Raw genomic sequence first — 27,176 nt, 5'->3', positions numbered from 1 at the left:
ATAAACCATGGCCTTGGTTTTAAATAGCATTTAACTGTATTTGAAGACAAAGGTGTCTCTCTCGAAACCATTACTTTCATAGTCTCACCAGCTACTGAAAGCCATAGACTTCCTGGGGAGAAACCACTATGTTTTTTCCAGAACTTTGAGCGACACTTTCAGACAGGGGCCTCTAAGAAGTTCTGCACACAGATATTTTCCATTGAAAGAAATCCTGCCTGCCTTCTGTCTTGTGAGACTTTGGTTACACTAATGATGCAACGGAGTTAAACAAGTTCACATTTGATAACCCAGAAGTATGTATTGCATTAACCGAAGCATAGACTGACCTCTTCTAAAGGCCGTATAAGAATAACCCTGTACTGGGGACAGTTGTTTAGGGCAGATGTGGGGGGAAAGGAGATTGGGATTTACTGGTAGGAGATAAGAGGTAGGTCTATCTTCCTGTTATGGTAAAATATTGTCCAGGTCAGACCTCTCAATAACCTTCAGAGAGAAGAAGCAACACTATTCATAAACAATACATTCAATTGATACAGGAAGGATAATTCAGATCACCAAGTAACATGACTTAAGCAAACAAATGATTAAGTAAATAACGTGTAGAGATAGCACAGCAAGTGACTGTGAATACAGTTACCACTGTGGTATTTATTGGAATAAAACATCACCTGTGATTAGTGGCTAATGATTTTTTCCTCTGGTAATGTCTGAACCGTCAGTTGACAATATTCAAATATTTGCAACTAATATATTTCCAGCACAGTACTTTTGTGTGTTTACTCAGAAGGTTGTGGTGGGGGAGAAATTCCATTTTCACTCAAAACTGAATTTATCAAATTTAAACTTTCTGAAATAATATGAGAACAGAAACCCTGCCATCTTCAAATTCACATTTATCTGAAAGTTGTAATGCAGTTCTCCAACCAATGTTCAAAAAAATGCATGTATTATGGGAAAGTGTGCATAAATATGAACTTATTTGTGAAAGAAATACAAAAATGCATTATATGGGGGAAATCACTTGCAAAACTGTGTACAGTAGTCAAAACAGTATGTAAAATTGTGTTTATTATGAGAAATTCACACTTAAATGCTGAGGATTTTTCATGAGGATTATTTTTTTTAAAAAATGCAAATGATTGTAGAAAGGTAGAAAACTGAATTCAATGTGGCAAAAATGAGAAACAAAAGTAAGAACCTATGGGCTCAATGGGCTTGCTCACAAGCAAATATGTACGGGATTGCAGCCTGAAGCTTGAACAGATCTCTCTACCAGGGCTTGCTCATATCATTCTTGCCCTTAAGTCAGTCAATTTGTATCTCTTTTTCTCAACCCCGGACTGAACACTCTTTATCAGCCATGGTGCACTGACAGAGCTTCAGATGGGATGCTGACCCAGCTTGTTATCAGGAGCACAGTGATGGGACAGGCCAGCAAATCTCCTTGCAGCCCTGCTGGCCTTGAGGCCTGTGAGTCTTGTCAGAACTGGGGGGGAGAGAAACAGCAGCTGTGGCTTATTAACTGACTTTCAACCCAGAGATCACTATTTAAGGATTGCTGCCCACCCCACAACAGGCTGCTTACTACCAGTGGGCTGCTCCAAAGGGGGAATTCTCCCTTGGGACTACTATCCCAGTGTCTTCATGAGGGTGAGGGTACCAGCCTCTTTCCTTTTTGTATTTGTTTTTCTCTGTTACTCTTGTGAAAAAGCATGTGGGAGGATTTATTATTTTTTGCTATGGTTGCTCAGAGGCAATGATTTATGCCAGTCTGTGCAATAGCCTGGGTTTGCTGGGTGAAGGGTTCCCAGTTGCTCAAACGCCAGAGTCTGTTGGTACAGAGTGGGGCTCTCTTTATGAAAGAGACTGAGGGGGAATGAGGGCTGCCCCAGGTGAGAGAGAGGGTGGACACTGTTTTGAAGTCCAATTGGTTATTCAGGCAGTTTGATGTCTTGTTTTCTCTATCCTAACACACATATTCAGTTTAATTCTATTTGCACCAGGCAGTGATCTCGTTTATTTTATTGAGCACTCATCCTGGTTTCCAGTTGGTCATTTACACATCCAAACTTTCCAATGCATTTTGCTATCCCTTTCCTCAGCCATAAAATGTCTACTTTTTAAAAATAGATTTGTTGTGCTAGGGCACAAACCCAGAGCCCTTCCAGATGTCCTTGTTATTGTGTATTCATGATGATTTGTGCTCCTTGTAGGATCAGGGTGGTAATACACAAGCCACACTTTCAATAGCACGTATGCAAAAGGCTGAGGGTGGATATACCGCTTTGTTTCCAATCGGTGCACGTCCTCTAATTTCATGCTGAAAACCTATAACTTTCCATACGACAAATGTTCTGGGAGGGTGTTAGTCCTGCTTTTGTAGTGCTAAAGCACAAGAACACAAGGTTAACCTTCCAGATGGCATGCGGTAACAATGATGGTCCAGTATAAATTCACCGCAAAGGCACTATTACTGCATAAATAGCATGTTGCAAAATGTGTCTGCAAAAACACCCATCTGGAGGAACCCAGTGCCTCCCATGAAATACTGAGCCTGTAGGTACCATGACTAGTGCTGAGCCTTGCAAGGATTGGCCAGAGGTCCTTCACAGCCATGTTGGTTGGGGATAGTGGGAACTGAACCTAGGATCTTTGCATATAAAGTATGTGCTCTACCAATGAGCTATGGGCCCTCTCACCATCAGCTCTAGACTGGCCATTGGTCACCTGCTGATTTTCTGCTTGACACACAGCTATTGAAGGCATACAGGAACTCTTCCAAAAATAAATGTGGCAACCCCTGCTGCATTAGTTAGATATTGATGTTACCGTGTTTGATTGCCAAGTCGAAGTACCTAACAATCTATATTTTTAAGCAGCGATGTCTGGTTAACACACTTTTTAGATACTAATATGAAATGCCACACTGTGCTGACTTGTAGTGATTTGACGTTTGTGACAAAGGTTTTGCGCCTACAATAGGTTTTTTTTGTGTGGCTGGAAGTGCTTCACAAGCTCAAATCAATAACTCATTCCTGTTATGTACCTGGTGTTTCATTCAGAACCTGCAGTTCCTTTGCATGCTGCTGAAACATAAGAAACAGTTAATCAGTAGCAATGTACCACACTGTTTGCAACAACATGTTGTCTAAAGTGAGAAGTATATTAATACAGTATTGCCAAGTATTTGAATAAGTCTATGTGGTATATAATTAGTAATTGTTGGAAGGTGGCTTGGATGGCAGAATTAGAAGTTTTATATCGACCAAACAAATTGTGCTGCCACCCTTTTCCTAATACTTTATTAGAGATGGTGCCTTTTCAGGGGTAGTGCTGGAACACCCTCCCTGGGGAAATTCACCATGCATCCTCTCTATCCTTCTGAGTCAGACTTTTGCATCTTAGGCTATATTTGTTCACCAATGTGTGTTTTGATACTGAGTATCTGGATATAGTTATTGCTTTATTATATTTCATTTTTTGAGAGCCCACTTGGAAACAGAACAAAAAATTCTAAAAAAATTAAATGGTGCAATTTTGCTACCACATACTAATCGTACTCTGTTAGTTGCAGTATAGGCACAAGTAGATTTTATTATTTCTAGCAAAGATGAGAAAATAAGTATGAATGGAGAAAACCATATCTCTAAAGCTGGGGACAGGAGTATTCTTCCCATTGAAAACACCAGCTTCAAAGCAGAGGTTTGCTTCAAGATTGCAGCTGGGGAAGAAGGGTTCAGTATCCTGCTACCTGCTGCAGTCTCAATAGCCATCACCCCCACACCACTGTTGATGCCACATGCATTTTAAGAAAAAAGCTGCACATTAAATGCTAAACTTATTTAACATCATACCTACTTTGACCTTCAAGGTATTCAAAAGAACCGCTTAGAAAATGCTTCTCTTCCTGCTGCCTCTCAGTGTTGGCACTTCCTGCTGAGGTTAGTTTTGGAAGGGGAGAACCAATGGAATGACCCCAGAGTCCAGCAACCAAGATGCAGAGCTGCCATCTGCCAAGTCACTAGCTAAGGGGATAGACCAGCGGTTCTCAACCTGTGGGTCCCCAGATGTTGGACTACAACTCCCATCATCCCTAGCTAGCAAGGCCAGAGCTCAGTGTGACGGGAGTTGTAGTCCAACAACATCTGGGGACCCACAGGTTGAGAACCACTGGGCTAGACGGATTCAAGACTCTGAGCCTGTACCTAGCAATAGAGAGACCACTGGGCTTGAAGCTGACACAGACAGGGGCCCACAAAACAGCCTCCCACAGCACCAGGGACTCAGGACCTTCACGGGCAACTTTCCTGAGCCCGAGGGACCCAATGGCCCCCCTAATACCTCAATAGTCGTGTCACAGGCAAAAGGCTCTGGAATGCAGGAACACTTCTCTTCAGGCCAAAGGGTTGCCCTTTAAGAAGTGAAGTTCTCCACTAGTGGCTGGAGCTTAGGAGATGTTGTTGGGAAGGAGGGAAGGTGAGCCTTAAAAAATAGCTTGGTTTGCTTTGCTTTGGGCATTTTTTTTGGGGGGGGGGCAAGTTGCTCATGTGGAGTCTCTGGTTCAGTAATGCCTGACCCTAGATGCCCAGGCAATGCATGCTACCACCTGCACTGCTCTAAAAATCAAAGCAAATGTGGATGTTGCGCTGTTCTGCTGGGAACCAAATCTTGTATTTCACTGTTCAGTCAATCCCCCCCATCCATTTCTTCCTTCCTTTTCGGAAACCAAAAAAGTCTGAAATCTCATGACATGTTGGACATTGAAGCAGTTGTGTTGGGTTGGCTGATCTATTAGGCTGACTCTGTTAGGAACTGCTTCTGTCTGTGGTGATATGTGCTCACTATCTTTTGTATTGACTATGCACTGCAAATAATAATGATAATAGTAATAATAATAAAATTTTATTTATATCCTGCCCTCCCCAGCCGAAGCCGGGCTCAGAGCGGCTAACAACAGTAAAATGATAAAACACTCTAAAATCATTTCATTGTAAAATTAATTCAAATCAGATTAATGGCAACCATTGGGCTACAGTTCTGTGAGGATTGCCAAAGGAGGGAGTCAGGCTGTGCCCTGGCCAAAGGCCTGGCAAACTACCTATACAGTCTATACATGTTTAAATGTAGATGTGAATGAGGTTAGTCATGCACCATCACAGTCCATTTTGGCATTTCTGATCAAATTGCTCTTCTGCTTCGAAGTCTATATGGCTTTGAACACAAATATGCCAAGGGCTAGAGAAAGGCTGCCCTGTGTTTGGAGATGGCTAATAGTGGCTTTCATTGTTCGTTGGCTTTTACCAGATGTTAGGAAGTGTGTCACTCCAACCTTTTTCAATCTCTTGTGTTGCAGGCTCTCTTCTAGGTGACTTCTCATTCTACAAACAGCCTCCAGCCTCCAGCTCAGCTATTAGGGCAGCTACCTCTTTTACCCAAAGGATTTGACATCTCCATGGCAGGCTGACCTTAAATAGCTTTCCCTATTGCTGCATCTCCATGGCAGTGGAAACCAGATGAGTTTTGAACTGTCGTGTAATGTTAAAACCACAGGAGCACTGACAGAAAAAAGGAATTGTCCGCCAAATCATTCTTTCTAGCTAATGGACATTTATCCTTTGCTTTGCCAAAGAAGGCAATGTCAGCAACTGGGTAAAATGTGTTTAACGCGACACAGAACCTGGAGAGGCTTGTTGTGATGTGGAGTAATATAATAATACCTTTATTGTCAATGTACAACCTGTGTACAATGAAATTAACCCAGCCTCCCTCCCCCTCCCCCAAACACTCAATCTCATTGCACTCTGTGTGTTTGTCGCACAAGATTGAGACTGTTGTCACTTTTTACACAGTTTCAGAAACAGGCAGAAATCAACAGGGGTAGCTTTTGCTATTACTGCATTTTCCTGGCAAAGTTCCTGCATGTTAATTTAGTCTTGTTTCACCGTGGCTAAAGGTCGTGTTACAGCCTCTATCATGCAAACTGGCGATCACTGTATTTCACAGCTTAAGGACCTTCAGCTGGAGTTTATTCTTTTTTTAAAAAAAAAAGAAGGAAAGCCAATCTTTATCACTGGATTTTCTGCTCTTTGTCAAGCACGGTGAAGCTGTGTGGCAGGCCAAGTTAAATAATTAAGGAGATAAGTGCAAAGGGCAGCTGCCTTCATTTATACCCCTTCCTTGCCAGTGGCGTTACAACGTCCTGGGTGACCTATTTTCTTAACCTCAGTTGTCCGTCTTGATGCTAAGCCAATTTAAACCTTCATTATTCTTCATTGAAATGATTTAGGGTAACATCTCCAAATCATTGCTCTTTAATCTTAACTTAGCCTCTCAATTGTATAATCTATTCGGACTGCTGGAAGCAAGTGTGACTGACATCTATATTTAAGCGTTGTCATTCTCCGCACAATATGAGGCTTTCTAACCTTGGAGATTTTTACCTCTCTAGCTGCTTATTTTGTCTATGAATACGGAATGCAATCTAAGACTGGGGATGTGCTTTCCTAGGGCATGTTTCTCCATTAAAACAAATGGGGGCTACTGACGAGCACAATTTGCACAGCTTCCACTTATGGGGCTTGCCTTTGATAATATCCTATGTGATATTTTCCCCTTCTAAATGACATGGCAGCATAGGAACAGATTCCTAATTATATAAGCATTAGCTTGGTTTAAGTAGTAGTGAACTAATCAGAGTTAGCAAATGATTTCCGAAAACGAAAGCAAATTATGTCTTATAAAGGAAAATGCAGGAGCTGGTGTCTTTTTGTTTTTTAAAGGTGGGTGCAGAATTAATTTTAGATAGCAAGGAATATTATTGAAAGACTTATATCAAAATCTGCCTCCATGGGGGAGGGGCGGCAGTTTGCTTTGCATTGTGCATCCCCTTCTAGTACACCCTGTACAATCTTATTAAGTCACAATTCATTATAAAGAAACAAATTGGCTTTGGGTAACCGGATTAAGAGAAGCACCATAGAATGCCTGTTTGGCTCAGGGGGATTGGTAACAGGATACAAATAGCCTTTCACCTCACTGGCTTGAACATGGCTTAGGCTGATAATAACTGAATGTCACTGCTGTTGAAGGGAGATGAAGGGGTATTCATATGGATTTTCCCAACCATGGACAGGTCCGGAATAGTTTGCAGCCACTGCAGAAGACACTATTTAAAAATACTTTTTTTAAAAAATCCTGTGTATTTGGTTTTTGTACATATATCGAAACATAGGCACAATATAACAAACATCAATAATAATAATAAACATTTGACCCATCCTTCCCTTTCCCTAAAATGGTAACCAAAGGTGAATGATACGATGTTCTTTCTAAAATAGTCGAATAACTATCACTTTACCTAGATGTATCTCTCCATAGTCTGTCACTTTGCTTGTTCTGGATGTATGTAATTTGGTAAAACAAAGGCTAATAATCATGTAAAAGGCTTATTATATACACTAACGAGAGATTGGGCAATAAGAGTCAACTGCTTCTAGGTCTTTTTGAGGTTTAGATATTGCTACTACTGTATGTTGTTTCCCCCCCACGTATTGGGGATCCATTCCCTCACCCTGACTGGATAGCAAAAAGAAGTTTTAAGATGAATGGTGTCAACTGGTCAGTAAAAGTTTTGTACAGACACACAGTGTATCTGGAGCTGGTGATTTAAAGGGCTTTCAGTTTTGCAGTTTCTTTATAGTAAAAGGAGATATTTCTGTTCTAGAGTTAATTTTGGAATATTTAGGCACCAAATTTAAAAGAGTGGACCTACCTTTTAGATTAACACTTGTGGAGTTGATTAACTAGTAATCTAGAGTTTTTATTGCCAAATTAATGGCATTTCAGTTTTGAGTATTGCATTGAGTCTTTTATTTTGGGTATTGTTAATTATTCTCATCCTCTTCTCTTGCTAGTAATTTACTGTTGATCTTTTTGCTTGCAGTGGATTTGTGTTTCTTTTCACATTCCTCATTTTTGGGTGAGGGTAGAAGTAATGGCATTTTCTCTTTTGATTCTTTTATGCTTGCTATTTAAAATTCCACTAACCACTGCTTTGAAAGTCTCCCAAATTAAAGCAGAAGAGTATGAACCATAATCATCTAATTCAACAAATTTGGGAAGATCTTTTCGTAGTTTTGAGAGTGGTTGCACTTTGGAGAAGTCATGAACCAGGCCTACATAAGGGAGGGGGGCAGTATTTCACTTCCCATTGGTAATACTAATTCCCCAGGGGCATGGTCAAAGATATTGATGGTTCCAATTTCTGAGGAGCGAAGCAGTGGCTTCCCCCGCTCTGTAATACCAGAAAATAATCCAGCCTCCTCCCCTCTTCCTCCAAAACAATAACAACAATCCCCAAATCACTGGCAGATCCACAGAAAACTCTGAATCCGATGCAGCAGGGACAAGTCAGAGGAAACTTGGTAGACCCCTCCCCTCCCTCCCACAAAATTTAAAGGAGGTGGGATTAATCACTGTCAAGCAGCCCTGTTGGGTTCAGAATACATTTTCTTTCCCGTAAGGTCTGTTTTATGTTTTCCCCCCTTCCTCTTTTCAGCTTGAGCTGCCAGGAATGGTTATCTGGATCTGTTTCTTCTTTACTGTATTTCCTGGTATTTCTTTTTTTAAAAAAAAACAACAACATTTTGTTTATTATTAATGTTGCAATACATATAAGAAATCTTTACATAATGATACATATACATATACATTATATTTGTAAATTCACATTTCATTATGTACCAACATTTATCCATTTCTTATTTCTTGCCCTGTGTATTCCCTCCACCCATGCGTGACTTCCTTATTATTATTGTAACTTTATTATTGAGATTGTATTTTTGTACCTTAATAATTAAACATTCAATTTTACATATCTGCTTAACTTTGTGAAATCGGTCTATACACATCAATAAATTCTTGTTGGAGCATCTTTTGGTCATATATTCTTCTACACATTTCCATTCCTGTTTGAGATTTTGATTAGATTGAATTAGCAAAAATGACGGCAACAATTAGAATGCAATCATTTCAAAAAAAATGTTGCCAGTCTTTCAATTTTTTTGCAATCAGTAACCTTGCAGCGGCTGTTGCATATAAAAAGATTCTCTTCACGTCTTTGGGGATGTCATTTGTTATAATTCCTAAAAGGAATGTTTCCAGCTTCTTACCAATTGTTGTTTTAAACATTTTTTAGTTCCTCATGTATATTCCCCCCCCCCCAAGATTAATTTTAACACATCCCCACCTGTATTTCCTGGTATTTCAATTCAGGCTGTAAATTGAAGTGATTAAGAAGTTTTTTTTAGCTTTGTTGTCGATTTGGTTATGATGTTGTGGCTTACTCATAATTTAAAAGGGTAGCCCCAATTATACTGAACTCCAGTTAGCACCAGGGTATAAGCTCAGAACTCTCATCTCTGTTGTAAAGTCCTTGGAGAGAGATCCTGAAAAAGAATTGATCTGTGAGAGGAAGGCCTCTTGAAAGTGTTGCTCCCCAAAGTCCTCCAACAACTCTGTGGCCCTAATGTTAAAGGATCTCTCATGGTCCGAAATGTCTTCCATTTGAATTTTTTATTCTGCTTGTGAATTTTCAAGGGATCTTAAGGATGCTTTGTACTGAAGGCTCTGGACAAAGGCTTCATTTTTGGTAGTCTGTGTTTCAGCTAGTGTTTTGTTAGCAATATCCTTTCTCAGAGGGAAGAGAGCTATGGACCAATCTTGGACCAATCCTGAGCCAGTTGTTAGCAAATATGGACCCACTAGTTCAGCTGTTTTAATTTTTCTTGTTCATCAGACTTGTCTCTCTGTTCCCACCTCGTGAGATCCTGGCCAGCACTGTTGCTCTCTGTGGGTTTGACGACACCGGCAAGGTTGCTGAAGGAAGAGAAGATGAAATCCACAAGTTGAGTAGACCAGGTTTGTTTTTCTTTCTTCTATGAGGCATACCCCATCTGAGGCTCTTGTTTTTGACAATTTAATTTGCATTTAAACAACAGTGTAAGGTGAAGAGGCAAATTAAGCAGCTATCTTAGTTGATGATGTCACCACCTGCCACCCCCAAAAATACTTTCCATGTAATAAATTTGTTCCATTGGATGGAGACAGCAAGAAAGCACTTTTGTTACAGGAATACAGTATCGTCTTATTACTCAAGCCACATTACAGTAAGCCCACAACTTACAGGGGGGTTATGTTCCAGAGATTACACGTAAAGCAAAAATTGTGTATAGTCCTCCCCCTTCCCCAGTTTTTCACCAAAGGCAAAAGGCTTTTTTTCTATTAGGTTTTTTATTTTATATCTCTGAAGCAAATGCAAGACACAGTGAAGAAAAGCTGAAATTTACTGAGCAGCAGGCTTATCTTACACAAGGATAGAATAGACGAACATACGGAACAAGTGGCATTCTCTTGTCTGAGTGGGAGCCCCGGGGATGCAGCAGCAGAGTAGACCTCAGTCTGGCCAGGCTATGCCTACATCTGTTCAAGCATGCATCAAAGCACCCTATCTCTCTACTAAATATGCTAAGGATTTTCATACCCTTGTCTCCCCAAGTCATGAGGCTTAATTGCTAAGCTACCTTTACCTGGCTGGGTAGAGGGTGTGTCTCATGATCTATGCTAGCAGGCAAGCAAAGGAATTAATCTACAGCTGTGTTATCACCACAGAAGGAGCACTGCTGCAAGCAATCGAGTCAGCAGCAGTCGGCATTAGAATCACTACTGCTGAGCTTAGGAGAGCTGTAAAGTCCTGCTTCCATATGATCACATGAAGGGTTAATTGTGCAAGGCTTCCTTGGGTTAACCAGTTATCTTCCGCATTTCTGCTACCTCAGTGTCTATGTCCAGTGCCATGGGCAGGTGGAGAAAGGTCTTCATGAATGTCCCAGAACTTAGGTGATATGACAGCCCATTTACAAGCAATACAATGCTTTCCTTCCAGGCCACAATGTGTTAATGACTTCTTTTCTCTGTTTGGAATTCTCATTGCTATATGAGGAGTGCCAGCAAAGCTGTTCCCTTCCTCAGCTGAATGCAATGATTTCTAACATTTATTTTTTATATATAATTGTTTGATGGCCATATAGTCCCTGTGGCAGTTTTGGAGAACACCTTGTCCACTATGTGAGAAATGGGTTTTGTAGCGATGACGATGAATTGGGCAAGGGTGAGTATAGCATTGTAAGCATGAAACAGATTTTCATTTGTCTTGGAAAAATCCCAGAATCGTAACAGTGAATGTTCCAGGGCACTTGCACTAGGATTTAGTGAGGGGTGTGGTAGGCATAAATAGTGGGGAACTGAATACACAAAGCAATGTTTCATTTTCAAGAGGCTATAGAAATATTGCATTCCTATACTCCAGTCTACACAATCTGGGACCATATTTTCAAACTGTAACAAGCAAAGGAGATGCATGCCACAGATTTTCTTTTTAAGACAGGTGGTTAGTAAAGGAGGTAGAAGTTCCTCAACAACTTGAACTATTTTGATTTGTCTCTTCTTGTGCCTTGGGAGAAAAGTTTTCTGAGTTATGCAGGAAATTTGAACGGCATGTGTTTAACGTGAAGAGCCATTGCTCAAATTTAATTTGATAGGATTATCAATCAATAATAGTTTTCATTAACATAATGCAAATAAAGTATTGTGGAATTTATGAATTTCCATTATTTCTTCTTAGAATATGCAGTTGTCGTTTATTGAGCAGCAGCAGCAATTTTCATTTGAAATAAACCTTTTAAAAAAAGATTATAGAAATACATATAAAATGAGAAACAAAAATAGCCACAGGGATTCTTCACATTATCTAAGGAGTCTTTGGGGGATTTAGAGCATTCCATGTCTTCACTGCCTTCATCTTTTCTTTCAAGCCAGGGTGACTTTTCTTCAGTAGCTTCTATCACGGTCTTCAGCCTTTGGTTTTCCTCCAAAAGTCACTGATACCAAGAGCAAGCTGTAATAGATCCACCACTTGGGTCACCAGTGTTCTGTCCAGCCATCAGCAAGATGCTACCTGAGGAATTCTCAGTGTGACATTAGCATGGACGATGTTTCAAGTTCTGCTACTTATCATTAAGAATCAAGCAGGAGTAGAAAACAAAGAACTTCATTTGAACAAGCTTCATTTGGGACATTGAGTACCAGCGTCATTGAGCAGCAGATTGTGTGACGTGAGGAATAGAGGGTGAGCCCTCCCCACCCCTCAAAGTGGGATCTGAACACCTCCAGGCTCAACTGCAGCAGGAGCTGAACCACATAGCCAGCAAAGGCAACCAGGTAATGGACGCTCTGCCCCTCCTACAAAGAGGGCGAGTGTGATGACTTCTGGGCTGATCAAAGCTGCTCCTGCCTCTTTGGGACTTCAGTAGCCCAAATGCTATGGGAAAGTAAGGACGTTCAGGCCAAATTGCATGCTTTATCCAAATATGATAAAGGGATGGAGTTAAGCAAGAGTGAGCTGAGTTAGTTTGGGTTACCCAAGGCATAGAAGATCTGACGTTGCATCATTGGTGGGACATTTTCTCAGGTTGGAGCCCAATGATGAAAAATATTCTGAATCTAGTATGACATTCTTTTTTATTTCTGTAGCAATTTCATTTGTATTAGTAAGTCTTTTGGATGTCAGAACTCAAACTGTATGCAAAAATATAGCTTACGTTCAAAACTGAAGTAAAAGAGTGCCAGGGCATGGAGGCGAATTGTACATACCAAAGGGGTGGAATTTAGGGGGAACCCATTGCGGAAGAATTTTGTATTTCGAGGAGATAGTGTCATTGGTTTGTACGATTTGCCTTCCTTGCTTATTGGTGCATCCTGAAGGGATTAACCCTTTAGGACTCTCAAGGGTTTTTTGTTTGCTTTATTGTTTTGATTTGTTGCTTGTGCTTCAGGGATAAGTATTGGCAGGATGTGGGACAACCCATTTCTGGGCCATCTGAAAGCCGAGTTGCCTGCCAGCAGTAGTAGTAATTATTGTTGTTTGTTATTTATTCAACTTATACACCGGCCTATACCTGGAGGTCTCAGGGCGGTTCACAACAAGACCACAACATATAAAATCAAACCAAAAGCAGTAACCTAATAACCCCCGCCCCCAAAAAGCCACATTCTAAAAGGGTGTTGGGTGTCAATAAGATCAACCAAAGGCCTGGTTAAAAAGGAACGTTTTTGCCTGGCACCTAAAGGTGAATAATGAAAGCGCCAGGCGAACTTCCCTGGGGAGAGCATTCCCCAGATGGGGAGCCACTGCAGAGATGGCCCGTTCTTGTGTTGCCACCCTCTGGACCACTCATGGAGGAGGCACACAAAGAAGGGCCTCAGAAGTTGATCTCAGGGTCTGGGTAGGTTCATATGGAAAGAGGCAGTCCTTGAGGTATTGGGGTTTTGAGCCATTTAAGGCTTTATAGGCCAAAACCAGCACTTTGAATTGGGCCCGGAAATTAGCTGAAGTTTCCGAACTGTCTTCAGAGGCAGCCCTACATATAATGCGTTGCAGAAACCTAACCTGGAAGTTATTAGAGCATAGACAACAGTTAGGCTATTCTTTCTTTTTTAAAAAAGCTTTTTATTGAGTTTTAAGTTTATGATTCATATTCATATTCCATTCGTTCTTTAACATATATTGTACACACATATGGTCCAAACGGTAACAATATTTCTTCACAAGTGACTTCCCAACCACCTCATTGCAGCTTCTTACATCTTCCTTCTCTTTTCAACTGTGTTGTTTTTCCTTATTACCCTTTTATCAATCTGTTCTTTAATTTGCAAAATTTAGTCGAAACGTATCAAGGATTTTATCTGAGAACAATGTTTTCCCAGATACTCTTTAACACATTCCCACTCCTTTTTAAGTTTTTGGTTTGGTTGGATCCTAATTCCAAATACTCACACAATTTGGTTTGCCATTCTTCCTTTGTTGATGTCCTTATCCCCCTTCCAAGTTTTTGCCATTAACATTTTTGCTGCTGTTGTAGCACATGGGAACACCCTTTTTTATCATTTGAAATATCAATTCTCATAATGCCCAGAAGAAAGGCTTCAGGTTATTCTCAAATGTTTGTCTGAACATTTTTTTTAAATTCATCATAGACAGTATTCCAGATTTTTAAATTTTTTGTCACAACCCCACCACATCGTTCCTTCCCCTTGATTACACCTCCAGCATACATTTTACTTTGATTTAAATATTTTGGGCAATTTGCTGGGGGTCATGTATCACCTATATAGCATTTTCATGAAGTTTTCTTTTATTGTGTAGCAGGCTGTAAATTTTAAATCTTTTTGCCATAATCTTTCCCAATCCTCCATCTGGATGCAGTAACCAAGATCTTTTGCCCATTTGATCATCACTTCTTTGATCTCTTCGTCCTTGACCTCCCAGTCCAGCAGGAGTCTGTAGGTTTTAGATAGTGTTTCCTTTTTGTTTTGTAGTAATTCTTTATTTAGCTATGATGTTTCTTTCTCAAACCCAATTTTCCTGTCTATTTTGAAGACATCATTTAATTGGTGGTATTGTAGCCAATCCACACAATAATGTCTGATTTCTTAAAAAAAAAATTACAGTAGTTTGAGTTGGTTATGCTCTTCCTCTAGAATTTATTTATAAGTTCCCCAATTTGTTTCCATATTCTTTCTCTTTACTGAGAAAGCCTCTAAAGGTGACAGCCACCAGGGTGTCTTTGGTTCCAGCAATTTTTTATATCTGTCCCACACTGTATATAGAGATTTTTGAATTATATGATTTAGAAATTCCCTATGTACTTTCACTTTATTACAGCCTAAATGTCTGTTGTCTCATCCTTCTATGTCCAATATATCAGTATTTTGCAGAGTCATTCATTCTTTTAAACAACACAGACATGAGGCCTCATAATAAAGCGTTAGATCTGGTAATGCAAAACCCCCTCTTTCCTTTATATCCATTAGTAGTAGTTTATATTTAATTTGGGGTTTCTTCCCTTGCCAATTAATTTGGATAATTCCCTCTGCCAATCCTTAAAACTGTTGGGTGATAACGCCGAGGCCTGGTGCCTCCCTCCAACTCAGCGTCACCCCAGATTCATTCCTCCGGTCTCCCGTCACGTGACCCATATCCCGTCATATGGCCTATATCCAGGGACATGAGCACACGACAAGCAGAGTTCAAAACAGAAGCTCAGGCTTCAGGAGTAACATCTAAGCCTAATTCATTGCAAATTAAATCAAACGTAACAGAACAAATAAAACATGGCTCCTCTCTGTCTTTCTTCCTCGGAGAGAGAGCTGCAAAAGCTATACAGAGTGGAAACAGCGTATCTCAATTTCCTCTCACAAGACTCCAACAATCAGTGCTGGAATGTAAACAGACATGTGACATGTAACAATTCCACACACATCTGCAGCATGGGAGGAATGGAATTCCCAACAAAAATATCCAATCCCTCCTATAATTGGGATCATCTGAAAAAGAAACAACATTTTGGCAGCACATTCATTTTAATAGTTGATATTCTTCCCCCAAAGCAACAGGTTTAATTTGTTCCTAATTTCCAGATCTTTCTTGATCTCTTTCCATGATTGTAATTATCATTAAACAGATTAATATTTTTTGCTGTGATCCAAATTCCCAGGTATTTAATTTTTTTCGTTATCATCAAACCATTCTTTGTAATTCTTGTTTTTCTTGGTCACCCATATTTCTTACCAACAACTTCGTTTTATTTTTATTCAATTTAAATCCTGATACCTGACCAAATTAATGCATTCTTTCCAGCATTTTTGGGATGCTTTCAAATGGATTTTCTGCCGTTATAAGATCGTCCACAAAGGCTTTTAACTTAAAAGATTTATTTCCTAATGTGATTCCTTTTATTTCCGAGTCTGTTCTTATAGCTGTTGCAAGTGTTTCCAGGACCATGATAAACAATAATGGAAAGAGCGGGCAACCTTGTCTGGTTCCTTTCATTATTTGGAAGGTCTCTGATAACTCATTATTTATGATTAGTTTGGCTTTTTGATTCTTATAAATTGCTTTTATTTCCCTTCCAAATACTTGCCCCACTCCCATTGCTTCTATAGTTCTTTCCATAAATTTCCATGAAACGTTACTGAATGCCTTTTCAGCATCTACAAACATTAAAGCCGCTTGCATACCTGGTGTCATCTCTAAATATTCTAGAATATCGATTACCATTCTCATGTTGTTACTCATCCGTTTTCCTGGAAGGAACCCTGCTTGATCTTTGTTAATAACGTCTTTCAATATTTTCTTTAATATATTTGCCATCACATTGTTAGAAGGGGATTTTCTACTGCTGGCAGATGACAGAGACCGTGACACTATGAGACTGGTGTAAAACCAAACTAAATAAAGGTCTTTATTTCAAAACAACAAACAGCAAAGCTTGTGGGTGTTTTCCTGTAGGCAGGGTTCAAACTGCAGTTTTTCCTCCTTTTGTAGCCATGGCCAGCTGCAACCAATTAGCCCAGAGCTCACAAAAACTGTTCTTAAAGGTACAAACATCTTTACTGTTTCTTTGCAGAATGTTTCTTTCCCAACACACATATGCAAATAATTTGTAGTCATTGTTCAAAAGTGATATTGGTCAGTAGTTTTTGACTGATGTTAAGTCTGTTCCCAGCTTTGGGATCAATGTTATAAACGCTTCTTGCCATAATTCTGGTATCAGCCCCTCTTTTAGGATCTTATTCATTATTGTCTTAAGTAGTGATGATAGTACTTCTTCTAGTTTCTTGTAGTAGATTGCCGACCATCCGTCCGGTCCTGGAGATTTTCCTAACTTCGCCTTGGTTATTGCTTGGTCATCATCATCATCATCATCATAAACTTTATTGCACTAGCCAAAGGCTATGGCATCATTCACAAAGGGAACAAAACGAAAAGCAACAATAGCCATAAAAAACCATAAAGACACCCGGCACTGCAGATACAATAAACCATGATCACTTCTCCTAAAAATTAATTGTTGCATACAATAGAATGGCAAGGGGTTCTCAGGTAGAATGTGCCAGCTTAAATGTCTGAATCACCTTTTCAATTGACCGCTATTTTTTCTAGTTCTTTTCTCCTGATCTTCTTAGCTGCCAGTGCATATAGTGCTACTTTATAAGTTACAAAGTCATCAGTATCATTCAGCAGCCATATCACCCTTTCCACCCTGTTCGAGTGTGTTCCATTCGTGAGCAGGGGTTTTATTAATCGGTCTCTTGGTTCTGTGTATAGCGGGCATTGCAATAAATAGTGGTACAGGTCCTCTACGCAAGGTTGCCCACACAAAGTCTCTTCTTGTACTGTACTTTGCCGTACCGACCATCCACCACCGCCGAGGCAAGTGGGAGCTTTGTCAAATAACTAGCTCGGATGTGCTCCATTTTGATAAGTGGGAACCATGGTGAACTTTTGTTTTTTGTTCTATTTATTTATTTTCCCCAAAAAATGAAACAAACAAGCAAGCAAACATACATACATCCTATTTGTAATTAAGCCAATCTTGATAACATTGTTAAGTAGCTTCCTCAAATCCCCCTGGTTGAATTGCATTATATACCATTTTAACAGTTTTCCAAAATCAATCTGCTCAAAGAAAATTTATCTTGATCACTTAACATCTTTCATTCTTTCTAATCTGGCCTTAAACACCTTTATTCCTATCCTAACATATTTAAGTCCTAAGCCTAACTCATATTTGCAAGCTTTTCCAATTAAGTTATCTTAACATATTTAGCTAAATAGTCTTTGAATTTTATCCATTCTTCCTGGTACGCCTCCTCCTCCTGGTCACGGACTCTTCCAGTCAGGTCGGCTAGCTCCGAAAAATCCATCATCTTCAGCCATGGTGAACTTTTGTTAGAGGTAATCATGGTTAAATCCCTTTCTGCATCGGACCTGAAGAGACATTCTCTTAAGTGCCTCTTATCCATCTTTGTGATCACAGGAAGATCTTGTAATTGATATTGGGTCAAGAGGCATTGGATGCCATCCTTTCAACATTTGGCCTGTTCCCCTTCTGTGTGGGCCATAATGGGGAATCTCTCCTCCAAGAGAAATTGATGTCTTTTCACATAGTTTAGACACAGATAGTCAGTTCTAGCCCATATTGTTGTCACGTCTGCTTCCACGTGGAGAAGAGCAGATGGGATCCCATTGGGGAGCGAGAGCACTTTCCTGAGGAATTTATTCTACACTATTTCTAAGGCTTTGTTAGCATTTGGATCCATGCCCCATATTGCTACTTTATGAAGCATCTGGGAAGCCACTTTACTGGCATAGATTTTCAACACAGATTCTAGTAACTGGCTACCCACCATAAAATAGAATTTCATCAATGCTCCACAAGCTTTCTGTGCTTTGAGTTTCACAGCCTCAATGTGTCCCTTCCATGATAGTGTCTCAGTGAAAAGAACTCCCAGATACCTAAAGGTGCAAATCTGATCAAGATTCTGCTGGTCCATTTTCCATTTGAAAGTGCTCATCTGAAACTCATCTGACACAACAGGACTAGACTGTGCCCTGGACATCCCGTGAGATTCATCTGCTATAACAGCAGAGTCAAGGTCTTGGTAGAGGCAAACAATTTTATCCTCAAAATGCTTTGCAAGCAAGTCACAGTGAGCTGCTGTTGGTTCTATCACCTCCTTTGGGCCAGCCTGTAAAAGGCCCCATACAACCCAGAAAAGCTCTGCCGGACAACATGATGAGGAGGCAATGGAGGCAGCAAAGTATGCCTTCTTTGTTGCCTTCACTGCCACTAGGTAGACTTGATAATGAGCCCTTACCAGTCTTCAGTTGCATTCATTTGGATCTTGAACTTGTGTTCAATTGTTTCTTTGCCCTAAACTCTGGAGTATACCAGGGGGCCAATCGGGCTCCACAAAGTGGGAGAGGGCACTCAGGGGCGATTGTGTCAATAGCCTGAGCCATTCAGGTGTTCTAGAGGTTGGCCATTGGCCAGGGCTTCGACAGGAGCACCAGTTGTATCAGCCAGAAAATCCCCCAGTACTGTTTGGAATCCCACTGGATCAATCAGCCTCTGAGGGCAGACCTTCCTAATAGGTCCTCTGCCTCTGCGGAGGGGAAACGGTGCTGACATACTAAATCTCAACAGGAAGTGATCTGACTATGACAAGGGACTGATGACACTGTCCCCCACCTTCAAATCACCCCCTTCTTGCCCAGTCAAGAAAACAAGGTCCAGAGTGTGGCCTGCCTTGTGCATTGGGCTGGTAACATGTTGGGACAGCCCCATGGTTGTCATGGTGGCCATGAAGTCCTGAGCCGCCCCAGAGCCAGCAGCCTCGGCATGGATGTTGAAGTCTGAGAGTCCTCAACACTGTCTCTGAGACCAGCTCTATCAGTTCAGGTAGGGAGACTGCTGGGCAGAGAGGCAGGCGGTAAACCAGTGGAATCCCTAATCTGTTCTGATTGCCCAATGCCAGGAACACACACTCTGGTTTCCTCCCAACTGGACAGAGAGCCTGGAGATAGAGAATCTCTACAGTTCACAGCAACTGCCCCTCCCTGACCCTTGAGTCTGGCATGGTGCTGCACTGAGTACCCAGGTGGGTACAGCTGGGTGAGACCAACTCCACCCTGTTCACCCAGCCAGGTTTCACTGATACATGCCATATCAGCCAGATGATGGATGAGTTAATTTTTTTCCTGGGATGACCTGGCATTTAACAACAGCAGTCACAGACCCGAGGGCTGGCTGATATGACAACTGCAATTCCCTATAATAGAGGAGGAGCTGGCATATGGCACAGTCACTAACTGCCTGGGCCATGTGGTCCTTACCCGGTCTGCGTCTCTTCCCACACCATACCTCCCCCTACCCGGAACCACTGCAATTCGGGCTCCCCCGGCTCTTCCCCACTCCTCTCCTGCCAGGCACATCCCACCCAATACCCTAACACCTCGTTTAAAAACAATGCCCCTGTTTATTAGTTACAACATATAGAGCGCAACAGGCTGAATAGTAATGTTTGTAACAAATTTCTTTACTGGTTACTTCCTAACATAGGAATCAAGTCCAGGATGTACACCATATACAATCCTTAAGCAAGGTATATAACCTATTTAATTAAATCCAATGCAGATCTATTTCTTCCTTTCTTAATCCATTCTTGTTTGAGTTCATATATTACACAGTCCTCGAATGTGGTTAAGGAAAGGTCCCCAGAATGTCATGGACAATACAGCTGATGAGGTTGGCTAGCATAGGTAGCAGACACAGGCAGGCTGCCTCAGGCAGCTGGGTTGAGTAGAACAAGGTTTCCGGCTATTTCCTTGTTTTGCCCCAAAGGGCTTCCTCAGCTGTTAATAGTTCTATATAATATAAATATAAACACCTGGTAATACAATGATTAATATTTGACATGTAGAAATTACAAATATAAATCTGTTACATCCTGGCTAAAAAATGGAATTCACACATTATTAAGCATTATCAAGCATTAGAAGATACAGAGGGTGTACATAAAATCAAAGTGTGTAACAGATTACGTAAGCAATGATTCTTGGACGATTCTCAATAGTAATGGCCAATGAGTCTCAATACACCATTAATAAGCAAAACCATGTGATGAGACAGGTGTAGATAATTAACCTAAATGTAATCTTAAAGGAATATGACCACAATGGTGTGTCATAGGCAGAGCTCTTATATAGTATATATTTCATATAGCTTGTATGGGACATGTCATTATAAGAAGCAGGTATAGTCCAATTCAATATTTAAACCTAAAGGATGAAGTGCTGAGTAAGAAAACAAATTTGCTTTCCTTCTGTGTAAGGACTCTTCCTGCATTTTCAAGAGGTCCTTGATAGGTCCAAAGTACAAAAAATGTCAGGACATCCTCAGTGTGTGATTTTTGGATGAAATGGGATACCAGAGGAGCATCCAAAATTCTATTTCTGATCCTAGAATGATGTTCCGATATCCTGGATTGGTCTTGTGGTTTGTCCCACGTATAATAAACCACATTTGCATTATATATATATATATATATATATATATATATATATACACACACACACACACACACACACACACACACACACACACAGTGCATGCAGTAGCACATGTGGCAAATGATCGTATGGTGAATTTAAAACCCTCACTGTTGGCGAACTCTGTTACTGGAAGGGCATATCTGCATGCAACGCAGTGTCCGCACTTGAAAAAACCTCTCGGGGCTGTTATTAAAGTCTGTTGTTGTGGCATGGGTTTTAGATCAGTGTGTACCAGTATATCTCAAAGGGATCTAGTGCGTCGTTTCCCGAAGAGTGGAGCGACCTCGCAACCAGGAATCTCTTTTAAGATATGCCAATGGTGTTTCACTATTCTCTCAATGTCTCTCGTCGTGTTATTAAATTCTAAGGAAGAATGGATTCTCTTGGTGTTCTCATGAATGTCAGTTCAGGTTTTTGAAACTGTGGATCTATCCTTAGTTTTAGTTCTCTGTATGGCTGCGGACACCACTGTAACCACGTTCTATAAGTGCGGTGACCAACTTGTAGGAAGTAACCAGTAAAGAAATTTGTTACAAACATTACAATTCAGCCTGTTGTGCTCTATATGTTGTAACTATTGCATCTGCGTAACAAGGTATTGTATTTGTTTTGGCCCCTGTTTATTAGCCTAGCTCACCTTGCAGGTGATGTAACATCCTCATACCATCCCAATAATGGCTTCTGAAACAGGAGATATAATATGCCAGCCATCACATAGCCACTTGGGCTCTCAGGTATATAAATCTCCCTGATGGAATCTAATGTTTTGGGCTTCAGTGTAGGCCCTGACTCGGAGAGGGCTGTGTACTAACCAGCTTTAGTCTCTCTGTTCACATTCCTTGGAGCTCTCAATAACTGAATGGGAAAGTATTTTATCTTGTTTGTGCTCTGTTATTATGCTTTAAGACTGTTTCACTGCCTTTTATTCTGTATTCAAGCTTGCTACTTAATAAAAACACAGAACTACTCTCCACTAGTGTTATCGCCCCTGAATCCGAAAGAACTTTTGCGTTTGGCGAAACAGCGAATGGCCGTGTATTCACAGGCTTCATCCTGCAGACTAGATGCCAGTTCACTGCTTCAAGAAATACTTCTGATTTGCATATCTGTTCTTGAGTTATGATGCAGATTATATCAATCATGCTGTCAAGCTAAAAGATGCCCTCTATTAAGCCCTTGTGACAAGGGAACCATTACTTGAAATGGAAAGGCAATAAAAACTTCAACACGCTGATATGAGGCTGATCTACTTTGTAATAATGTTTTGAGCAGAACTCCATTCATCAAGGGTTCTGGCTGAGATTGGGTTGTTTTCTAAATAGTAATTCTAAGTCGTTTTAGACTTAGAACCCAAAATCTGCATGAAGGTGTTAAAAAAAAGAGATTTTATGTGACGGAAGCTAGATTCGAATCAGAAACAGGAAACCAGTACTGAAAGTCAGCTTTCGTAGTACATGTCCAAATAAGGATGTTGGTGTGCTCCAGTTAACCCATTGTTGAATGACTTAGAAACAATTGCTTGTGAGCACAAAATAAAGTCCTATTTGTACAAGTGAAAAACATTTTATCAAATACAGAGATGAGCAAAACCATTGTGTTATGTTCTCAAAAGTGTTGACACAGGGTAGAATGTTTTTACCCCTTTTCCTACCAATGTCCAAATTGACTGAATGTTATACAAGAGGTGATATCACACTGAGCATGTTTAAAGAGGCCCAGCCCCAGTGTTAGAAACTGAGATATGAAAGCTAGGAGCTAAAAGGCACCTTAAACCTAGGTTATGAGTGCAACAATGGAATGTCAAGACATGCTTTTTTTTACCCTGTGAATTTTTGGGAATGCTAAACTTTCATACGTTTCCCCTTGAAACCAGCTTTGATGTGAATTGAGCAAATGAACAGTTCAGCTGCATTTTAAGGCAGTAATGTGTACACAGCCTATATTTGAGTCTTGTATGTATGTCCTCTACCTTGCACCACACATCTGTTCTAGGGGATTGGGTTCTAGTGGTTGGCCTCCCGAAGGCATTAATTGTCTCAATTAAAGCATTTGAAATTTCATTTTGTGGATGTACAGATTTTTTTTAAAAAAAGAATAGTCATAGAAGACCACATTGTGAGTACACAGCAATTACAATGTTTGGGTTATAGAAAGCCTTTTAATTAGGAACATCGCCCAGATATGACATCGTTCCAATTTGCCTTGCACAACCATTATACATAAAGTATTGCATATGTACACAAAAGGCTTTCAGTGCTAATGTGCTAGCTAATTAGGTAATGGATCTAATGAGCATTTGCACAGAAACAGCAGAAGAACTGTGGTGGTTTGTTATCACACTTGACTGTGGACATTAATATTAGGAAAGGATGATCCAACTGTAAAATAGTGCTATGTAAACTGTCTTTTCAAAAAACAGTTTATCAACTACTAAGGGTGTTCCCTGGAGTACAAGATTTGGTTCACACAATTCAGCACTTTATAAAATAGCCACTTCAGAGGCAGCCTAACTGGTCTCCTTCATTCCTCTCAACACTTTTACTATTAGGGATTTTTAAATTTATTTTTCTACTTTAACTTTTTTCCTATTGATGGAAGTGGGTGAAATTTGCAGGCACAGTAGCCCCTTCAGAGTGGATGAAGCCTGCCCAATCATAGGCATTTTTACTGTGTGTGTTGGACACTTAAATAAAATGTGATTATTATTGTTCCATAAAGGGAAAAGTGTGATGCACCAGAAATAAAAGAAAAAGAAAGCTAATGCTATTTTAGGCTGCGTCAACAGATGCATAGTGTCCATATCAAGGGAAGGAATAGTCCCACTCTATTCTGCCTTGGTCAGACCACACCTGGAGTACTGTGCCCAGTTCTGGGCATCACAATTTAAGAAGGATATTGACAAGTTGGAACGTGTGCAGAGGAAGGTGACCAAGATCATAGAATTGTAGAGTTGGAAGGGACTCTGAGGGTAAATTAGTCCAACCCCCTGCAATGCAGGAATCTCAGCGAAAGCATCCATGACAGATGACCATCCAACCTCTGCTTAAAAACCTCCAAGGGAGGAGAGTCAACAACCATTCAAGGAAGATGATCAAGGAAACCAAACCTTATGAGGAATGGTTGAGAGAGTTGGGGACGTTTAGCCTGGAGAAGAGAAAACTGAGAAGTGATATGATAGCCATCTTCAAATATCTGAAGGGCTGGTGGATGGTGGAACAAACTTGTTTTCTGCTGTTCCAATGGTTGGGACACGAACCAATGGATTTATAATTCCAAGGAAGTAGATTCTGATTAAACTTTTCTAGGAAGTTTCTGGCAGTAAGAGCTGCCTGACAGTGGAATGGACTACAGTAGAAGGTGATGGGCTCACTTTCAGTGGAGATTTCTAAACAGAGTTTGGGTGGCCATCTGTCAGGGGTTCTTCAGATCTGATTCCTGTATTGCAGGGGGTTGGACCTGCAACCCAAGTGAGAAAGGTAAGGTAGTAAGTGATTGGGGAAATCACTCTGTCGGAAACCCTGGGAAACTGCCATTCAAGAAGCAACTATACTAGATGTGCAAATAATATGACCTGGTATAAGGCAGTTTCCTTTGTTGTCAACAAGGAAACATAAATACCAAAAACGGAAGGTCCTTTTCCTTTGCTGAGTAAATAGTAAGCAAATGCACTTTCCACAAAACTCTGGTTCTTCTGAGTGAATGAATATATGATGCCCATTTTCAAGAAAGATGGCCATCAGGGTCACATACAAGAGACAAATGCCCCAAGCCAGAGTATGACTGGACCTTGAATTCCATTGAAATGAATGGGACAAGTTAGCTATGATGAAGATCTCCCCTGATGCCAACAGCCATGCAACTTTGAGTGCAAGTCTATACATGTCTGCTCAGAAGTAAGCCTCACTGAATCCGATGGGACTATTTCCCATGTAAATCTGCATACGACTGCAGCGTTTCTCTGGACACAGTTTAAGCAAGCTATGTCTGTGTGGTATTGGACTGGATCTTCCCTATTATCTCTTCCCCTCTCTGTAGCATATAATTCATTTTAAATCTCACAGGCTTCCGATTCAGCAGCAGCTAGCTGCACTTAGAAACAAATTTGTCTGTCTGATAGCTGAAAAATAAGCCTTAATTAGATAGCAATATATGTTCCCATGGGGCTGTTACAGAAACACTCCTGATGACATCGCAGCAGGAGCATTATTTCATCAGTACTGCTTACTTGCTTTGGTAAACATCCGATCAAAGAGTGAAATGACTGATGGGAAGCTTATATTGCTCTCTGTTCTTTTTCAGAAAGGGGATGTGGGAATTTGAAAATGTAGACGTTTTGCCTGTGTAGTGCCAATCTGCAGCACGCCATGAATGATTGGTTACATTTTAGTACTGGACCACACTCTTGGTGTGGGGCTTAATCCTGCTTCCTGTTCTAAACGAGCCTAGTCATTGAGAACCAACCCAGCCTTTTGGTCTAAGAACCCCCCTCAGTCCCAGCCAGCAATCCCATTCCTTGAGGGAAGATGCACTGGTGAGCCTCGCTCTTGTATAAGATAACAGGTTTCTAAATCACAGTCTACTCCTTTCCCTTCTTCTACTTGGGGAAGCAAAGTAATTCAGGAGGTGAGCATGCTGTGCGGACAGATAGCTTATAAATATGGAACATTATATTAAGAGGTTCTCTAGAATTTGAAGAATGTCCTTTTGCCCTGCACTCAGCACCAGGGGACAGCCCCGCCCAATACCCTGAATGGAACATATGGTTATGAATTCTGCTGCTCAACACAGACCAACTTTTGATATTAAGATGAAAACGAAATATTAGCCGGTTTTTGCACACTTTCTTGAAGAGAATTGCTTGTTTATTCACACAATTATGCCGTTATTCATCGCTCAGGCATTGCTTCCAAATTCTGCATCAAGCATACATGAGTATCGTGGCACAAAATCCTATTAATAATATATAAATCAAATGATTGCAGGACTTGCCCAATACGGAACAGTATATCAGAAGTTAGAAGCATATCACTGAGTGGCTTTGATTTCTTTATCCGCTGGGGGAAAGGAACGTTTTAAAACTGATATTGTTGCTTCCCGTGCCTTTGCATTAGGCAGAGTTACAGTGCCATCTAGAGGTTTCAATAGGCTATAATCAACAACACCAACAGCGCATGAGGGTGCAGAAAACAACAAGCAGTGGGTTTCAGATATTGTGGAGGGTGAAAGGAGGCAATTCGTCGAAAGGTGAGATGTATGCAAGATAAACACTGTGTCAATTCACAACAGCACCCTCCTAGCCTTGTTGAGCTAAGCTACACTCTGTAGAAGAATAACTCCTTTGTAGAAGAATTTCAACATGTAGGTCAGTGGTGGAGTGCCCTGGCAGACTGAGATATATCGCCACCGCTTGGAATATAAGCATAATGCAGGAGGAGGGGGTGGTCCCCTGAAGTTCTGAAAGGGAGAATGCGGTCAAAACCATTTCACTCCATGTCTTGGATTTTTCTTGGAAGGAAGAGTATGGCACACGATTCCAAAAGATTCTCATTCACTCAAAGTCTGGGTTGAATGGCAGCCACCTCTCGGCCCCCACTAGGTCCGCTGCCATTTGAGGAAGCCTGTTCCCAGGTAGCACAGAGTACCTCTCTGCTCAGCCCCATCTTTAAAAGAATTTGCTGCCCCTGGATAAAGGGGGGTGGGTTTTCTCCTAGGCTTCCCCTTCATCGATCAGCCTTCCTGAGCTCCTCTGAAGCTTTGCAAGGTAGAATAGGTTATGGCTTCCAGGCATGAAGGTGTTAAAATAAAGAGAAGCAACCTCAGGTTTAGGAAACAAGAAAATAGTTCACCAAGATGGAAAAGACAGATAATGCAATGCATAAGTTGCAGGAAACTAGCATATTCCCTTTTGGAGCAATCCAATATCCTTGGACGAAACAGTCCATAAACTCAACCAGGCTCTCAGGAGAATCTTACTCTTGAGTAGCAGCCTTTCTTCCTTGTAACACATCAAAACTGCTTGTCTCCAGGCTGGCTATCCCAAGATACAGTCTCCACTTGTCAATCATATGCTCCACTCAGTCTCACAAAACCCCTGAAGCCAAGATATGCGCCATCTTTCACTTCCACAATGGCGTTTCACTGCGTTGATAGCTGAAACTCT

The 27,176-nt window shown here is 40.8% G+C and overlaps 1 pseudogene; it reads right to left on the bottom strand.

Moving 5' to 3' along the window:
- Positions 1-18,183: 18,183 nt before the first annotated feature.
- Positions 18,184-19,894, bottom strand: LOC144327476 (uncharacterized; annotated as a pseudogene).
- Between the last annotated feature and the right edge of the window lie 7,282 nt (positions 19,895-27,176).

This window comes from Podarcis muralis, chromosome 4 (genome assembly GCF_964188315.1).
Source record: "Podarcis muralis chromosome 4, rPodMur119.hap1.1, whole genome shotgun sequence".
Taxonomy (NCBI): domain Eukaryota; kingdom Metazoa; phylum Chordata; class Lepidosauria; order Squamata; family Lacertidae; genus Podarcis; species Podarcis muralis.
This window is presented reverse-complemented; position numbering and strand designations above follow the sequence as displayed.